Genomic DNA, 13011 nt, shown 5'->3' on the forward strand with positions numbered 1-13011 from the left:
CTTGGGCTGATGACAAAGGTTTTGTGCAGGAGCGTGTCCCGAATGCAAACAACCTTTTAGTTGTCAGCAGAAAGGGAACAGCGAGGATAGAGCAACAAATTGGGCAAAAGGGGATAGCCACGTATTGTACCAGATTACAACTCGTGGCGGCAAACTTGTCGCAGACTCCAAGAATGTCCACGAAGCTTTCTCCCAACCCTTGGAATGTCTTGAATCATGTTTGGCTTGGACAGCGTCGAGTCGGCCGAACCCCGTGATCTGATTCATGGACGCGTTTTTATTGGATCAGTGTGAAGTTGCAGCAATCCCCTGAGTGTCTTCTGCGCTGCTTATTTTTATTCAGTCTATGTTTGAAAGAACGAAAACGGGGCTGGGTGTGTGTGTGTGTGGGGGGGGGGGGTAGGGTAATGGAGCTTGGTGTGGGGACAGGGGCACATCTGCCCCCTCTGTGTGTCTGTGTGTGTGTGTGTGTGTGTGTGTGTGTGTGTGTGTGTGTGTGTGTCTGTCCGTGTGTCTGTCTGTCTGTCTGTCTGTCGCTCTGTGTCTGTGTCCGCTGTTTCTGTGTCTGTAAATGTGTCTGTATGTATGCTTGTCTGTGTGTACCGATACCCAGCTATCCCTGATTGTCAGCAATCCCGAGAATCAAAGATATAACTGCAATTAAATAAATATAAATGAATGAATATAGGAAAGAACAAAAGAAACCGCTAAATGAATAAGAAAGTAAGGAAAAGAGTAGATAAATAAATTAATTAATTAATGAATACATAAATAAATAAATAAATACATCAATGAATAAAGTCATACATAAACAAGTAAGTTAGCGTGCCCAAAACGAATTAATTCCAAATTAAAAGAACATGAATTAAAAGCGAAAGGAAAAATGCTACTACATGCAGACCACATAGGAACACAATAAACACCGATTTTAGTCAGCAACCACCATTGCCCCAACGCTGCCACAAACAAAAGCCCCCTTCCCCCCCCCCCCCCCCCCCCCCCCCCCCCCCCCCCCCCCCCCCCCCCCCCGCCCACATACACACACACACACTCACAGCGCTACAGTCCACACAATCAAGTCACAACCACAAACCCTGCGGTCTAAACAACATGGTCGTTCATTCCTGACATGCTTCAAATCCTTGGCTTCACGATCCTCAGACCCCCGGCAGCTCCACGACCTGAGGGACTCAAATTGCCAACGACAGTGTAAATCTTGCCGGCTTTGTTTGAAGGACACCCTAATCGAGTTGGGACCTCGTTGAGTCCAGTCTAGTCTCATTCCGTCTGGGTTCGTCTTGTCCCCGTCGCAGTAACATAGGATGTTGGCTGCGCCGTCTACAGTCTCTGGTACCGAAGGGTGACGAACTGGAAGGAGGGCCCGGTGGGGGAATGGATTGAGGTTTGGGGTATTGAAAGGTGGAACAGATAGAGAAGTTGGGAGGGTGAGTGAGGGGTAAGGGTTAAATTGGTACCGAAGAATGACAGACACAAGCGGGAGAAGCGGGTTGAGGGAGATGTGGGGGTAGGGTAGGGGTGGCGGGTAGGGGATGGGACGGGGCGGGATGAATGGAGTCTTTGGGTATTGAAAGGAAGAACAGAGTTGGAAGTTCGAGGGTGAGGGGGATGGGGGTTGGTGCCAAGGAAAGACAAACATGAAAGATTGAGAGGGCGAAGGGTGTGTGTGTGTGTGTGTGTGTGTGTGTGTGGGGGGTGACAGGGGGATGGATGGAGGCTTCGAAAATGGAATGGTCAAACAGCTGGGAAAGATAGGTGGGTAAAGGTTGAGTGTACCAAGGAACGACACACATGACAGGGGCGGGGGGATTGGAGTGAAGAGATGGAAAAGTTAAAGAGGGTGAGGGGTTGAGGAATGACGTCCAGGAAGGCACGGGTGTATAGACACAGGACAACGAAATGCTAGATTGAGGGGCGAGTGGAAACAGAGGTGGGTATGACACGGTGTGTTTGCTAGTTTGGGGGAGGCGGGCGACTGTGTTGGACGTAAAGTAGGAACACGGGTTAGAATTCAGGTGGGGGTGGGAGGCAAGAGGTCGAAGAAAGCTGATAGGTACAGAAGAGTGTGAAGAAATGACAACAGCTCAATGGCTAACGGCTCGGGATGGGGTCGTAGGGGATGGGGTCGTAGGGGATGGGGTCGTAGGGGATGGGGTCGTAGGGGATGGGGTCGTAGGGGATGGGGTCGTAGGGGAGGGGGGAGGGGTGGTTGGGGGGCGAAAATAGGCAGTACAGTTTTGAAAAAACGGGCACGAGGAATCGGTGTTGGGGGGGGGGGGGGGGGGGACGGTGGTGGGGTCGGCGACAAATGAGCAAAGATCAAATCAAATCAAATCAAATCAAATCAAATTTTATTTTTCGAGGGTTGTGGCATAAGCAATACAACGAGCTCTTTTTCAACCAGCCCTCGCACAGAGAGGGGACTAATCTAATCACATATTTACACGGATATTCACGTAGAATAAAAAGGTAGAGAAAAACAACAACATAATTATGAATATTTACATATTACACATTATACACAAATATATGTATCGTAGTGAAAACAATGCTGTATAAAAGAGGAACATTAAGTGGGAATGGTGGAAGAGGTCGCGATAATCAAAGACAAATTGTTGGTTTAGGAGTGACGGGCGTCTGAGTGAGACAAGAAGACCAAATCACATAGTCCTTATCTTGACCCGCTGGTAGTAGCTAGCAAATGAGCAGAGAGACACGTGAAGGGGTGATTGTGTTAGGGGCTGGGGACATGACAATATGACTTTGACTACAGACTGACTTGTAAGTGTAAAGCTAGGGCCTCTGACTCTGAGGCAAGTCGACCCAAAAAGACATTATTATCATAATCATTCGCTAGGGGTGGGTTGGTTGGTGTTGGAGGAGGCAGAGAGAGCAAATGAAGCAGGGATGTTGATGCAAGTCAAGGAAACGGCAGAAGGAAAACGACAAAAGACTGACTGCATGGTTACGGGTGAGTTAAGCAGACACAACAATATCACTATCATCATCTTGGGTCGCTGGGGGAAGAACAGAGAAGGGGGTGGGGTAGGGTGGGTGATGGAGGAAGCAGAGGGACGAATTAATTAAGCAGAGAAAAACGTAATGGGGAGAAAGCGACACAGGTCGGATATAATTATGGCAAGGGGACACTGACCAAAAGACGGACTGGTAAGGGTCGAACGATATCAAGACAACATTGTTATTGTCTGTTGCCGCTGGTAGCAGGCAGCAAAACAACAAAGAGAAATGTGAAGTTGAGATGGCGTCACGGAAATGGCAAGAAGAGAATGGCCAAAACACCGTCTGGCTTGAGGTTAAGGACGTCTGCTTGACAAGCAGACCAAACGACAACACCATCGTCATCTTGAGCCGCTAGAGGCGGGGTGGAATGAAGTTTGAGTGAGGGGTTGTGGAGGAAGAGGGATCAAATAAACAGAGAAAAAGTGAACGAACTGGCAAGAAAAGAACGGTAAAAGTACTGACTTAGCTGGAGATGAAGGACGCCTATCTCTTACGGGAAGACTCAAAATAATCATGATCATCCTGATCCGCGGGGTGTTGGTGTGTGTGTGCGTGTGTGTGTGTGTGTGTGTGTGTGTGTGTGTGTGTGTGTGTGTGTGTTGTGTGTGTGTGTGTGTGTGTGTGTGTGTGTGTGTGTGTGTGTGTGTGCGCTTAGAACTGTACCCACGGAATACGCGCGATATAAGCCTCATATTGATTGATTGATTGGGGTGTCAGAGGAGGATACACAAGGACCTAATACGAAAAACAAAATTAGGCTGAAGTGGACATGGTGATTCAGGTCGGAGAAATGGCAAGAAAAGAATGGCCAAAATATTGACAGGTCAGAGGTGAAGGGCATTCAACTGAGGCAAAGAGCACACCCAACTACATCATAATCGTCATTCTGGGACTCTATGAGAGAGGGGGGGTGGGACTGAGGAGTTGAAGCCAGAAGAAGGAGAGAAATGTGAAGTGGATCTTGTGGTGGAGGTCTTGGTAATAGCAATAACAGTTTGGGATGAAGGGCGACTGATTAAGACGACCAGCCTCATGAGCAGCACCATCATTCGCGGCGGGGGGGGGGGGGGGGGGGGGGTGGAGGCTATTTTGGTTGACACTGAAAAGAGCAAATGAGCAGGGACAAACGAAGAGATAGAGGTGGAGGTCGCAGAAATGGCAAGAAAATAATGGCTAAAAGACGGACTGGTTAGGGGTGAAGAGTGTATGGCTGAGACAAGCTGCAGACCCAACAACCTAACTATCTTGAACCGCTGGCAGGAGGAAGCACATGAGCAAATAAAACCGTGAATTGCAGATTATTGTAGTGAAGGTCGGGGATACAGAAATGGCAAGGGCTGGATGGCAAAAAGGCTGACTGGCAAGGGGCGAAGGGCGTCTGACTGAGACAAGCAGACCCCCAAAACATCACCATCATCCAATCTAATCAGGCATCGAGGGCCGGTAAATGTTGATATCGTTCTCTGCCTGCCTAGCCTGGACGGGAAGAGGCTGCGAAAACATGGTCCCCGAATATGACGGAATGATGGGTCAGGGTTGATGGCAGGGGAAGAAGTGGAGAGAGAGAGAGAGAGAGAGAGAGAGAGTGTGTGTGTGTGTGTGTGTGTGTGTGTGTGTGTGTGTGTGTGTGTGTGTGTGAGAGAGAGAGAGAGAGAGAGAGAGAGAGAGAGAGAGAGAGAGAGAGAGAGAGAGAAAGAAAATTAAAAATATAAAAATTATGATCAAAATTAAATTTCCGAAATCGATTTAAAAACAATTTCATCTTATTCCTCGTCGGTTTCTGATTCCAAAAACATATAGATATGATATGTTTGGATTAAAAACACGCTCAGAAACTTAAAAGGAAGAGAGGTACAGTAAAGCGTGCTATGAACTACCGCGTCAAACAGGCTCGTCACTTTCACTGCCTTTTGCACTAGCGGCGGACTACGTTCAGTTTCATTCTGTGAGTTCCACAGCTTGACTAAATGTAGTAATTTCGCCTTACGCGACTTGTTTTAACTTTCGTTCTTTGATTATGATTCAGAACTGAGGGAGACAAAAAAGTCGCTCAAAGAACTCGAAACCAAAGACACTGCTTTGGAAGTTGGAAAGCTACAGAAGTTGGGGGGGGGGGGGGGGGTTAGGATGGAGTCGGGTATAGGGGATATAAGATGAGCGGAAGAAAGGGGTGGATAAGTAAAAGAACTCGGCCTTTGGTTACCGCATTCGGTTGATAGAGGGAGAAAATTGCATGGTAGGGACTGCGCTTACGAGGCAGTATTCCTTGGTGTCACAAGCTGATCACAGAACTCCGAAATCGGAGTGCCTTCTTTGTTGAGGGCAATAGCCCTTCTCTCCTTTCTTGTCACCGTCGGCCTCCCATACTGCGTTTTGTAGAGAGACCTCGCCCCCCCCCCCCCCCCACCGCCCCCCCCTCCCCCACACACACACAAACTCTCTCTGTCTCTCTCTGTCTCTCTCTCTGTCTCTCTCTCTGTCTCTGTCTCTGTTTTTCTCTCTCTGTCTCTCTGTCTCTCAGTCCGTCTGTCTGTCTGTCTGTCTCTGTCTCTGTCTCTGTCTCTGTCTCTCTCTCTCTCTCTCTCTCTCTCTCTCTCTCTCTCTCTCTCTCTCTCTCTCGCTCATCTCTTACAGTCTGCGAGTGTAATGTAACCCCTCCATCAAGATGTAGGGTCATTAACCGGTAATTATTTTGATCTGGCTGCTAGCTGTAGGGAAGAAAAGGCTGCGAAGAGAAGTCTTTGGCTAGGAGTTCGATGTCAGGTCCAACGGGCACAGCTGCGGTTCACATCCAAGACTTTGTAGAATAAAAACAGAGACATGAAAACGCATCGCCAATTATGTTGCGGTTGTAAAGTGTCAGTCCGTTATGCCTGAATAGTCAGTAATGGAAAATGTCCATCGCTTCCTTTCCTACTCCTACTTGTGTTTATGTAGCTTTACACTCCATTTGTATGTACACTGAACACAAACAGGTAAGGGTATTTACACCCCCGGTATAGGGGTGTGTATAGGTTTCACTCGATGTGTTTGTGTGTTTGTGGCGGTGTTTGTGTCTTTGTGTTCGCAAGTAGATCTCAAGAATGAACGGACCGATCGTCACCAAACTTGGTGAACAGGTTCTATACATTCCTGAAACGGTCCTTACAAAAATTGGGACCAGTCAAACACACGGTTAGGGAGTTATTGGTGGATTAAAATTATACAACGACTTATAGACGGACACCCCCGTTGGTCAAAGGGAAATAACCATTCTCACTGCCACCAACTGAGAAGGTTATTTCCCTTTGACGGGGGTGTTTTTCCTATCGGAGGAATTTCTTGTTTTTCAGTGGTATAGCCCAGATGCTATACAACGGTGTTCTAGTCGGACACACACGTGTAATTGAAGATGTGCGTTTCTTCTGCTCAAAAATGGGTTTCTTGGATTTGAGCAAGATTGTGGTATGACGTCACATGTCCTTCACCACACCTACCCTCAAAATTGGCGTGTTTTTTGTTTTGTTTTTGTTTGTTTGTTTGTTTTTAATGTATAAGCGAAGGCCCCGAAAATGGACCACTTGCTGTTTTGTACTGTTAACTAGCTTGTTTGTGTGTGAAGAAGTGTAATTGTGTGTTTGTTTGTTGTTCGTCAGGGCCCTAGCCTTCACCTACCTACGTTTCTATTTATTTTTTACAGCACTTTTTCACCGGTACATGTCGGTAAATTAGGTAAATTATTGTGCAGTTTAAATCTGTAGGTATCTTGTGTCATCATTACGTGCGATGTCGTCGTATTTGTGTTCACCTTACATTTTTTGTGTGTGGTCGATTTTACTTGGATCAGCGTTATGATATAAGGACACTTTAGTCAATGTGTGTATGTTTCTCTGTCTGTCTGTGTCTGCTAGAGAGAGAAAGAGAGAGAGAGAGAGAGAGAGAGAGAGAGAGAGAGAGAGAGAGAGAGAGAGAGAGAGAGAGAGAGAGAGAGAGAGAGAGAGAGAGAGAGAGAGAGAGAGAGAGAGAGAGAGAGAGAGAGAGACGCTTTGACGCTTTGAAAGTTTAATGTCTTTAGCTAATGAAAGCCTTTTCGACAATGGGTAATGCACACATTTGCAAATGAACATATTTACATAAAGTATTGAAAATGAACGTATTTACACGAAATATTTACAGACTTTCTCAAGCATGGTATCCATGCCAGGTATGTATTACTGCACAGTTCCTTTCGAAGGCAATTCATTTATTCTTTTTGTCCTTTTTTAAAATTTTTTATAATGCATCTCTGATTTACCCGCTGCATATGTCTCGCAGAGTTAGCCCATGTAGATAGTTAATGCTTTGGTGAAAGTCAAAAGTGACACCCGTGCATCCTCGATTTCTTCGTAATAATGTTTGTTTTGCACAGGTCGCCTGGTGTGAATGTTCCTGATAAGTCTTTTCCTTATCCAGCAGGTACCTCTCATCCTGCTTGAAAAACTAGTGAATGATGGCATGATTCCCAAGGTCTTTCCCTACTAGTGCACAGTCCAAAATCAAAACAATGTCGTCAGACTCAAGGAGGAGGTGCTTCTTGCCATGTCGCGAGTCTAATACTACTTTACGGAAAGAATTGTTTCTGTCGGAGTCCTTCAGCCTACGTTGTAGTGACCTGTCTGTGACGCTGGCTACAGTTTCTTTAATGTAAACTTTTCGTCTTCACTTTCCTCACTCTGCTCCGAACACACCGTGTCACACTCAATGCTGCGGGCTGTTTCACCGGTGTCAGTGTATTCAGGCTCAGGAATGTTGGTGTCCTTGCTCCCATTGTCGCGCTCACGCTTTTCCCGTGCACTTGGAGGCTCGTTTTCGGTCCCGTCGAAGCTGGCTTGGTGGTTTTCGTCTGTACGAGTTTACTGTATGTTGTTGTTGTTCTTGGTCGCCATTTTGGACTTGGCTGGTTGAAGACAGTCGGATAACGATGGTCGTGTTTTCCCTTTCAGCGAATGATGCATTTCCAAGACGTCAGTCGGTTTTCGGCCAGCAGGACACCAAAAAGGTTTTCCAAAGCTGTTGGGAATCCAACAACTGGAGACATGGTTGAGTTAGAGCTGAATAACTGTCAAAAATGCGAGAGCTTTCCAAATGCTTTCTGTTAGCAGCAAGTCTCGCGATCGAGCACCGAGAGAGGGGGGAGCGAGAGAGAGGGCGCGCGAGAGAGAGAGAGAGAGAGAGAGAGAGAGAGAGAGAGAGAGAGAGAGAGGGGAGGAGCGAGAGAGAGAGAGAGAGCGAGAGAGAGAGGGAGAGAGAGAAAGAGAGAGAGAAAGAGAGAGAGGGAGAGAGAGAGAAACAGAGACAGCAAGGCAAAGGGAGACAGAGAGAGTCATAGAGAAAGAAAAACAGAGAGAAAGAGAGAGAGAGAGAGAGAGAGAGAGAGAGAGAGAGAGAGAGAGAGAGAGAGAGAGAGAGAGAGAGAGAGAGAGAGCGGACGAATGGTTTACTGCGTAGGCCGTTGAGAGACAGAGACAGAGACTGAGAGACACAGATAAAGACAGAGACAGAGAAAGATAGAGAGAGACAGAGACTCGGATTGAGAGAAAGACAGAGACAGATGGAACTTTATTTTCCAAGGATAGAGGTTTAAGGCTATGCCTTTTTATATTTAGTCAAGTTTTGACTAAATATTTTAACATCGAGGGGGAATCGAAACGAGGGTCGTGGTGTATGTGTGTGTGTGTGTGCGTGTGTGTGTGTGTGTAGAGCGATTCAGACTAAATTACTGGACCGATCTTTATGAAATTTGACATGAGAGTTCCTGGGTATGAAATCCCCGAACGTTTTTTTCATTTTTTTGATAAATGTCTTTGATGACGTCATATCCGGCTTTTCGTGAAAGTTGAGGCGGCACTGTCACGCCCTCATTTTTCAACCAAATTGGTTGAAATTTTGGTCAAGTACTCTTCGACGAAGCCCGGGGTTCGGTATTGCATTTCAGCTTGGTGGCTTAAAAATTAATTTATGACTTTGGTCATTAAAAATCTGAAAATTGTAAAAAAAATAAAAATTTATAAAACGATCCAAATTTACGTTTATCTTATTCGCCATCATTTGCTGATTCCAAAAACATATCAATATGTTATATTCGGATTAAAAACAAGCTCTAAAAATTAAATATATAAAAATTATTATCAAATTGTTTTTTTCGAAATCAATTTAAAAACACTTTCATCTTATTCCTTGTCGGTTCCTGATTCCAAAAATATATAGATATGATATGTTTGGATTAAAAACACGCTCAGAAAGTTAAAACGAAGAGAGGTACAGAAAAGCGTGCTATCCTTCTCAGCGCAACGAATACCCCGCTCTTCTTGTCAATTCCACGTGCACTGCCTTTGCCACGGGCGGTGGAGTGACGATGCTACGAGTATTACGGTCTTGCTGCGTTGCGTTGCGTTCAGTTTCATTCTGTGAGTTCGACAGCTACTTGACTAAATATTGTATTTTCGCCTTACGCGACTTGTTTTAGAACCTGTCCTTAAATCCAATACAAAATTCTAATAAAATTTAATGATAAGCAAGTAGAAACAAGTCGCGTAAGGCGAAAATACAATATTTAGTCAAGTAGCTGTCGAACTCACAGAATGAAACTGAACGGAACGCAACGCAGCAAGACCGTATACTCGTAGCATCGTCACTCCACCGCCCGTGGCAAAGGCAGTGCCCGTGGAATTGACAAGAAGAGCGGGGTATTCGTTGCGCTGAGAAGGATAGCACGCTTTTCTGTACCTCTCTTCGTTTTAACTTTCTGAGCGTGTTTTTAATCCAAACATATCATCTATATATATATACGACTAGTGTCTGTCTGTCTGTCTGTCTGTGTGTCTGTGCGCGATGCGCGGCCAAGGTTCTCGATGGATCTGTTTCAAATTTGGTGATCATATTCAGGTACACCCTGGACACAACCTGGTCGATGAGATATTTCAACACGTGCTCTCAGCGCGCAGCGCGGAACCGATTTTGGTTCCACCTCAGCTATTTTGGTTCCACCTCAGCTTACCCGGGCCCCCATACCGACACACCATAGCCGCTACACCACATCACAACGCCAAAGTTCTCGGTGGATCTTTTTCAAATTTGGACACCGTATTCAGCTACACCCCGGACACAATATCATCGATGAGATATTTCAACACGTGCTCTCAGCGCGCAGCGCTGAACTCATTTTCGTTTTTGGGTTCATTTCACCATTATAAGTAACTCTTCCTTATCTTCTCCAGTGTTTGGCGTTTATCTCCCTTCCTTCGTGTGGCTTTCCCGTTCAGTTGTAAGTTACTACACTGCGCTGTCCACTGCGCTGAGCGTCTTCGGATATTCCCGGCGTTCTGTTACTGTTACCTATTTTTAGAAGGTCAACGCAGTGTACAGAACGTAAATTGGACCCGTAAATTATCCTCACTGTAAAAGTGCAAAGGTCGAATCAATTTATAGCCACGCGAAAAATACACTGTCATCTATCTCTCTATAGATACGGCTTCTCTGTGTTTGTGTGTGTGTGTGTGTAAGTGTGTGTGTCTCTATGTAAGCAACACCTGTGCATTCTTCAGTTCTGTTTGTGATGTGGTCTGGCGGCTTTTGTGTAAATTTATGTACTGGCCTTCCTTTGAGAAGCCATAACTTGCTCAGTCCTGTTTGAGTGGAGTTCGCCTCCAAAGGTGATTAACACGGTTACATTCGTCGACAAGGATGGGACTCGATATGGTCAGGAATGGCATTATGGCCACTGAATCATTTTCGTGCTGTTCCCATTCCACGAATCTGGGAGGGACCTAAGCTTGGCGGGTCCATAGTTCGGACCCGGCGAAGCCGGCGTACGGCTCTAAGTACTTCTTCCCGGCGAAGCCGGCTACCCGGCGAAGCGGGTATTCATTCTAGTATCTATATGTTTTTGGAATCAGGAACCGACAAGGAATAAGATGAAAGTGTTTTTAAATTGATTTCGAAAAAAAAATTTTGATAATAATTTTTATATATTTAATTTTCAGAGCTTGTTTTTAATCCGAATATAACATATTTATATGTTTTTGGAATCAGCAAATGATGGAAAATAAGATAAACGTAAATTTGGATCGTTTTATAAATTTTTATATTTTTTTTACAATTTTCAGATTTTTAATGACCAAAGTCATTAATTAATTTTTAAGCCACCAAGCTGAAATGCAATACCGAACCCCGGGCTTCGTCGAAGAGTACTTGACCAAAATTTCAACCAATTTGGTTGAAAAATGAGGGCGTGACAGTGCCGCCTCAACTTTCACGAAAAGCCGGATATGACGTCATCAAAGACATTTATCAAAAAACTGAAAAAAACGTTCGGGGATTTCATACCCAGGAACTCTCATGTCAAATTTCATAAAGATCGGTCCAGTAGTTTAGTCTGAATCGCTCTACACACACACACACACACACACACACGCACATACACCACGACCCTCGTTTCGATTCCCCCTCGATGTTAATATATTTAGTCAAAACTTGACTAAATATAAAAACACACAGACAGACAGACAAACAGACAGACAGAGAAACAGACAGACAGACAGACAGACAGACAGACAGACAGACAGACAGACAGACAGACAGACAGACAGACAGACAGACAGACAGACAGACAGTTAGTCAGACAGAGAAAGACAGAGGAAAAGGGAGACAATGTAAGCTTTTTTCCAACTTGAAAAAGAGCGTCTTTATAGTACGTATTTATACGAATGCCCATGAAAGATGAGTTGATGTCGAACAAAACTTGCACGCAACATACTCAGCTCTGTGACTTTTTTCAAAGCTTCCATCAGCGAGAAAAAAAATGTGAAAACACTGGAAAATCCTCATTTCCCGAATGCAGTTTGTCTCCGTTCAACTGTCAACTTGTGCAAACAAGCTAATATTGGTTTCATGAATTCTGTCATATTTCCATTTGAACGTTATTTTATTTTCTGAGTTGTCACTGTCAGCGTTGCTAACCACGTTATTATTGAAATCTGCACATGGTATTAAAGGCAGAGAAAGAATGTTACAAAAATAGAACAGGATTTGAATATTTAAAATGATTCTGTTGCGTATTTCTTCTTTTGTTTTCTTTTTTGTGTTACCAATTAGTTTTGTTTTGCAGATGTACGTCAATCTCAATTTGCTTTTTTTTTATCAGTTCTCTAAGTCTGTTGATCTGTCTTTCTGTCTGTCTGTCCGTCTGTCTTTCTGTCTGTATGTCTATCTGTCTGTCTGTCTGTCTGTCTCTCTCTCTCTCCCCTCTCTCTTTCTCTCTGTCTTTCTGTCTCTCTCTCTGTCTCTCTGTCTCTGTCTCTCTCTCTCTGTCTCTCTCTCTGTCTCTCTCTGTCTATGTCTCTCTCTCTCTGTCTCTCTGTCTCTTTGTCTCTCTCTCTCTCTCTTTCTCTCTCTCTGTCTGTCTGTCTGTCTCTCTCTCTCTCTCTCTCTCTCTCTCTCTCTCTCTCTCTCACTCTCTCACTCAAACGCACACACAACTCTCTGTTCTCTCCTCCTGCATTGTCCTTTTTTAAACCGAAGCGGAAATTCCGACACTGAGAACAACGAGTAAAGAGTGCTAGACAGATTGCTTTCAGGATTTTCTGTAATAAGCCTCATCTCTCGTTCATTCAGAAAGCCACTTTTCAATTTTGACAAGTTGTGTTTTGCTTCATTATTCTCGGCCCCTAACTTCGCATGGCAATCTATGTCCATGTACAGCACCACCGTTCTCCTCAGGCTTTTCGTCTGGAGCCGTATGGCATGTTCTCACGACATCCCTGTCGGAATATAGGTCTCAGATGGACTTCTTTTCTTTTCAAACAATTGTGTTCTGTCGCTTTTGATTCCGCTTTTCTTAAGTTTCCTTGAGTCGTGCGGTTTTTCTCCCTCGTTTTCTTCTCTTTTGGTCCGTCGTTGTTGAATCAGTCCGTGTCGGGATAGTTTCTTGCTTTTGCTGCTTTTCTTCTTGTTGTT

The sequence above is a fragment of the Littorina saxatilis genome, linkage group LG2 (assembly GCF_037325665.1).
Source record: "Littorina saxatilis isolate snail1 linkage group LG2, US_GU_Lsax_2.0, whole genome shotgun sequence".
Classification (NCBI taxonomy): Eukaryota; Metazoa; Mollusca; class Gastropoda; order Littorinimorpha; family Littorinidae; genus Littorina; species Littorina saxatilis.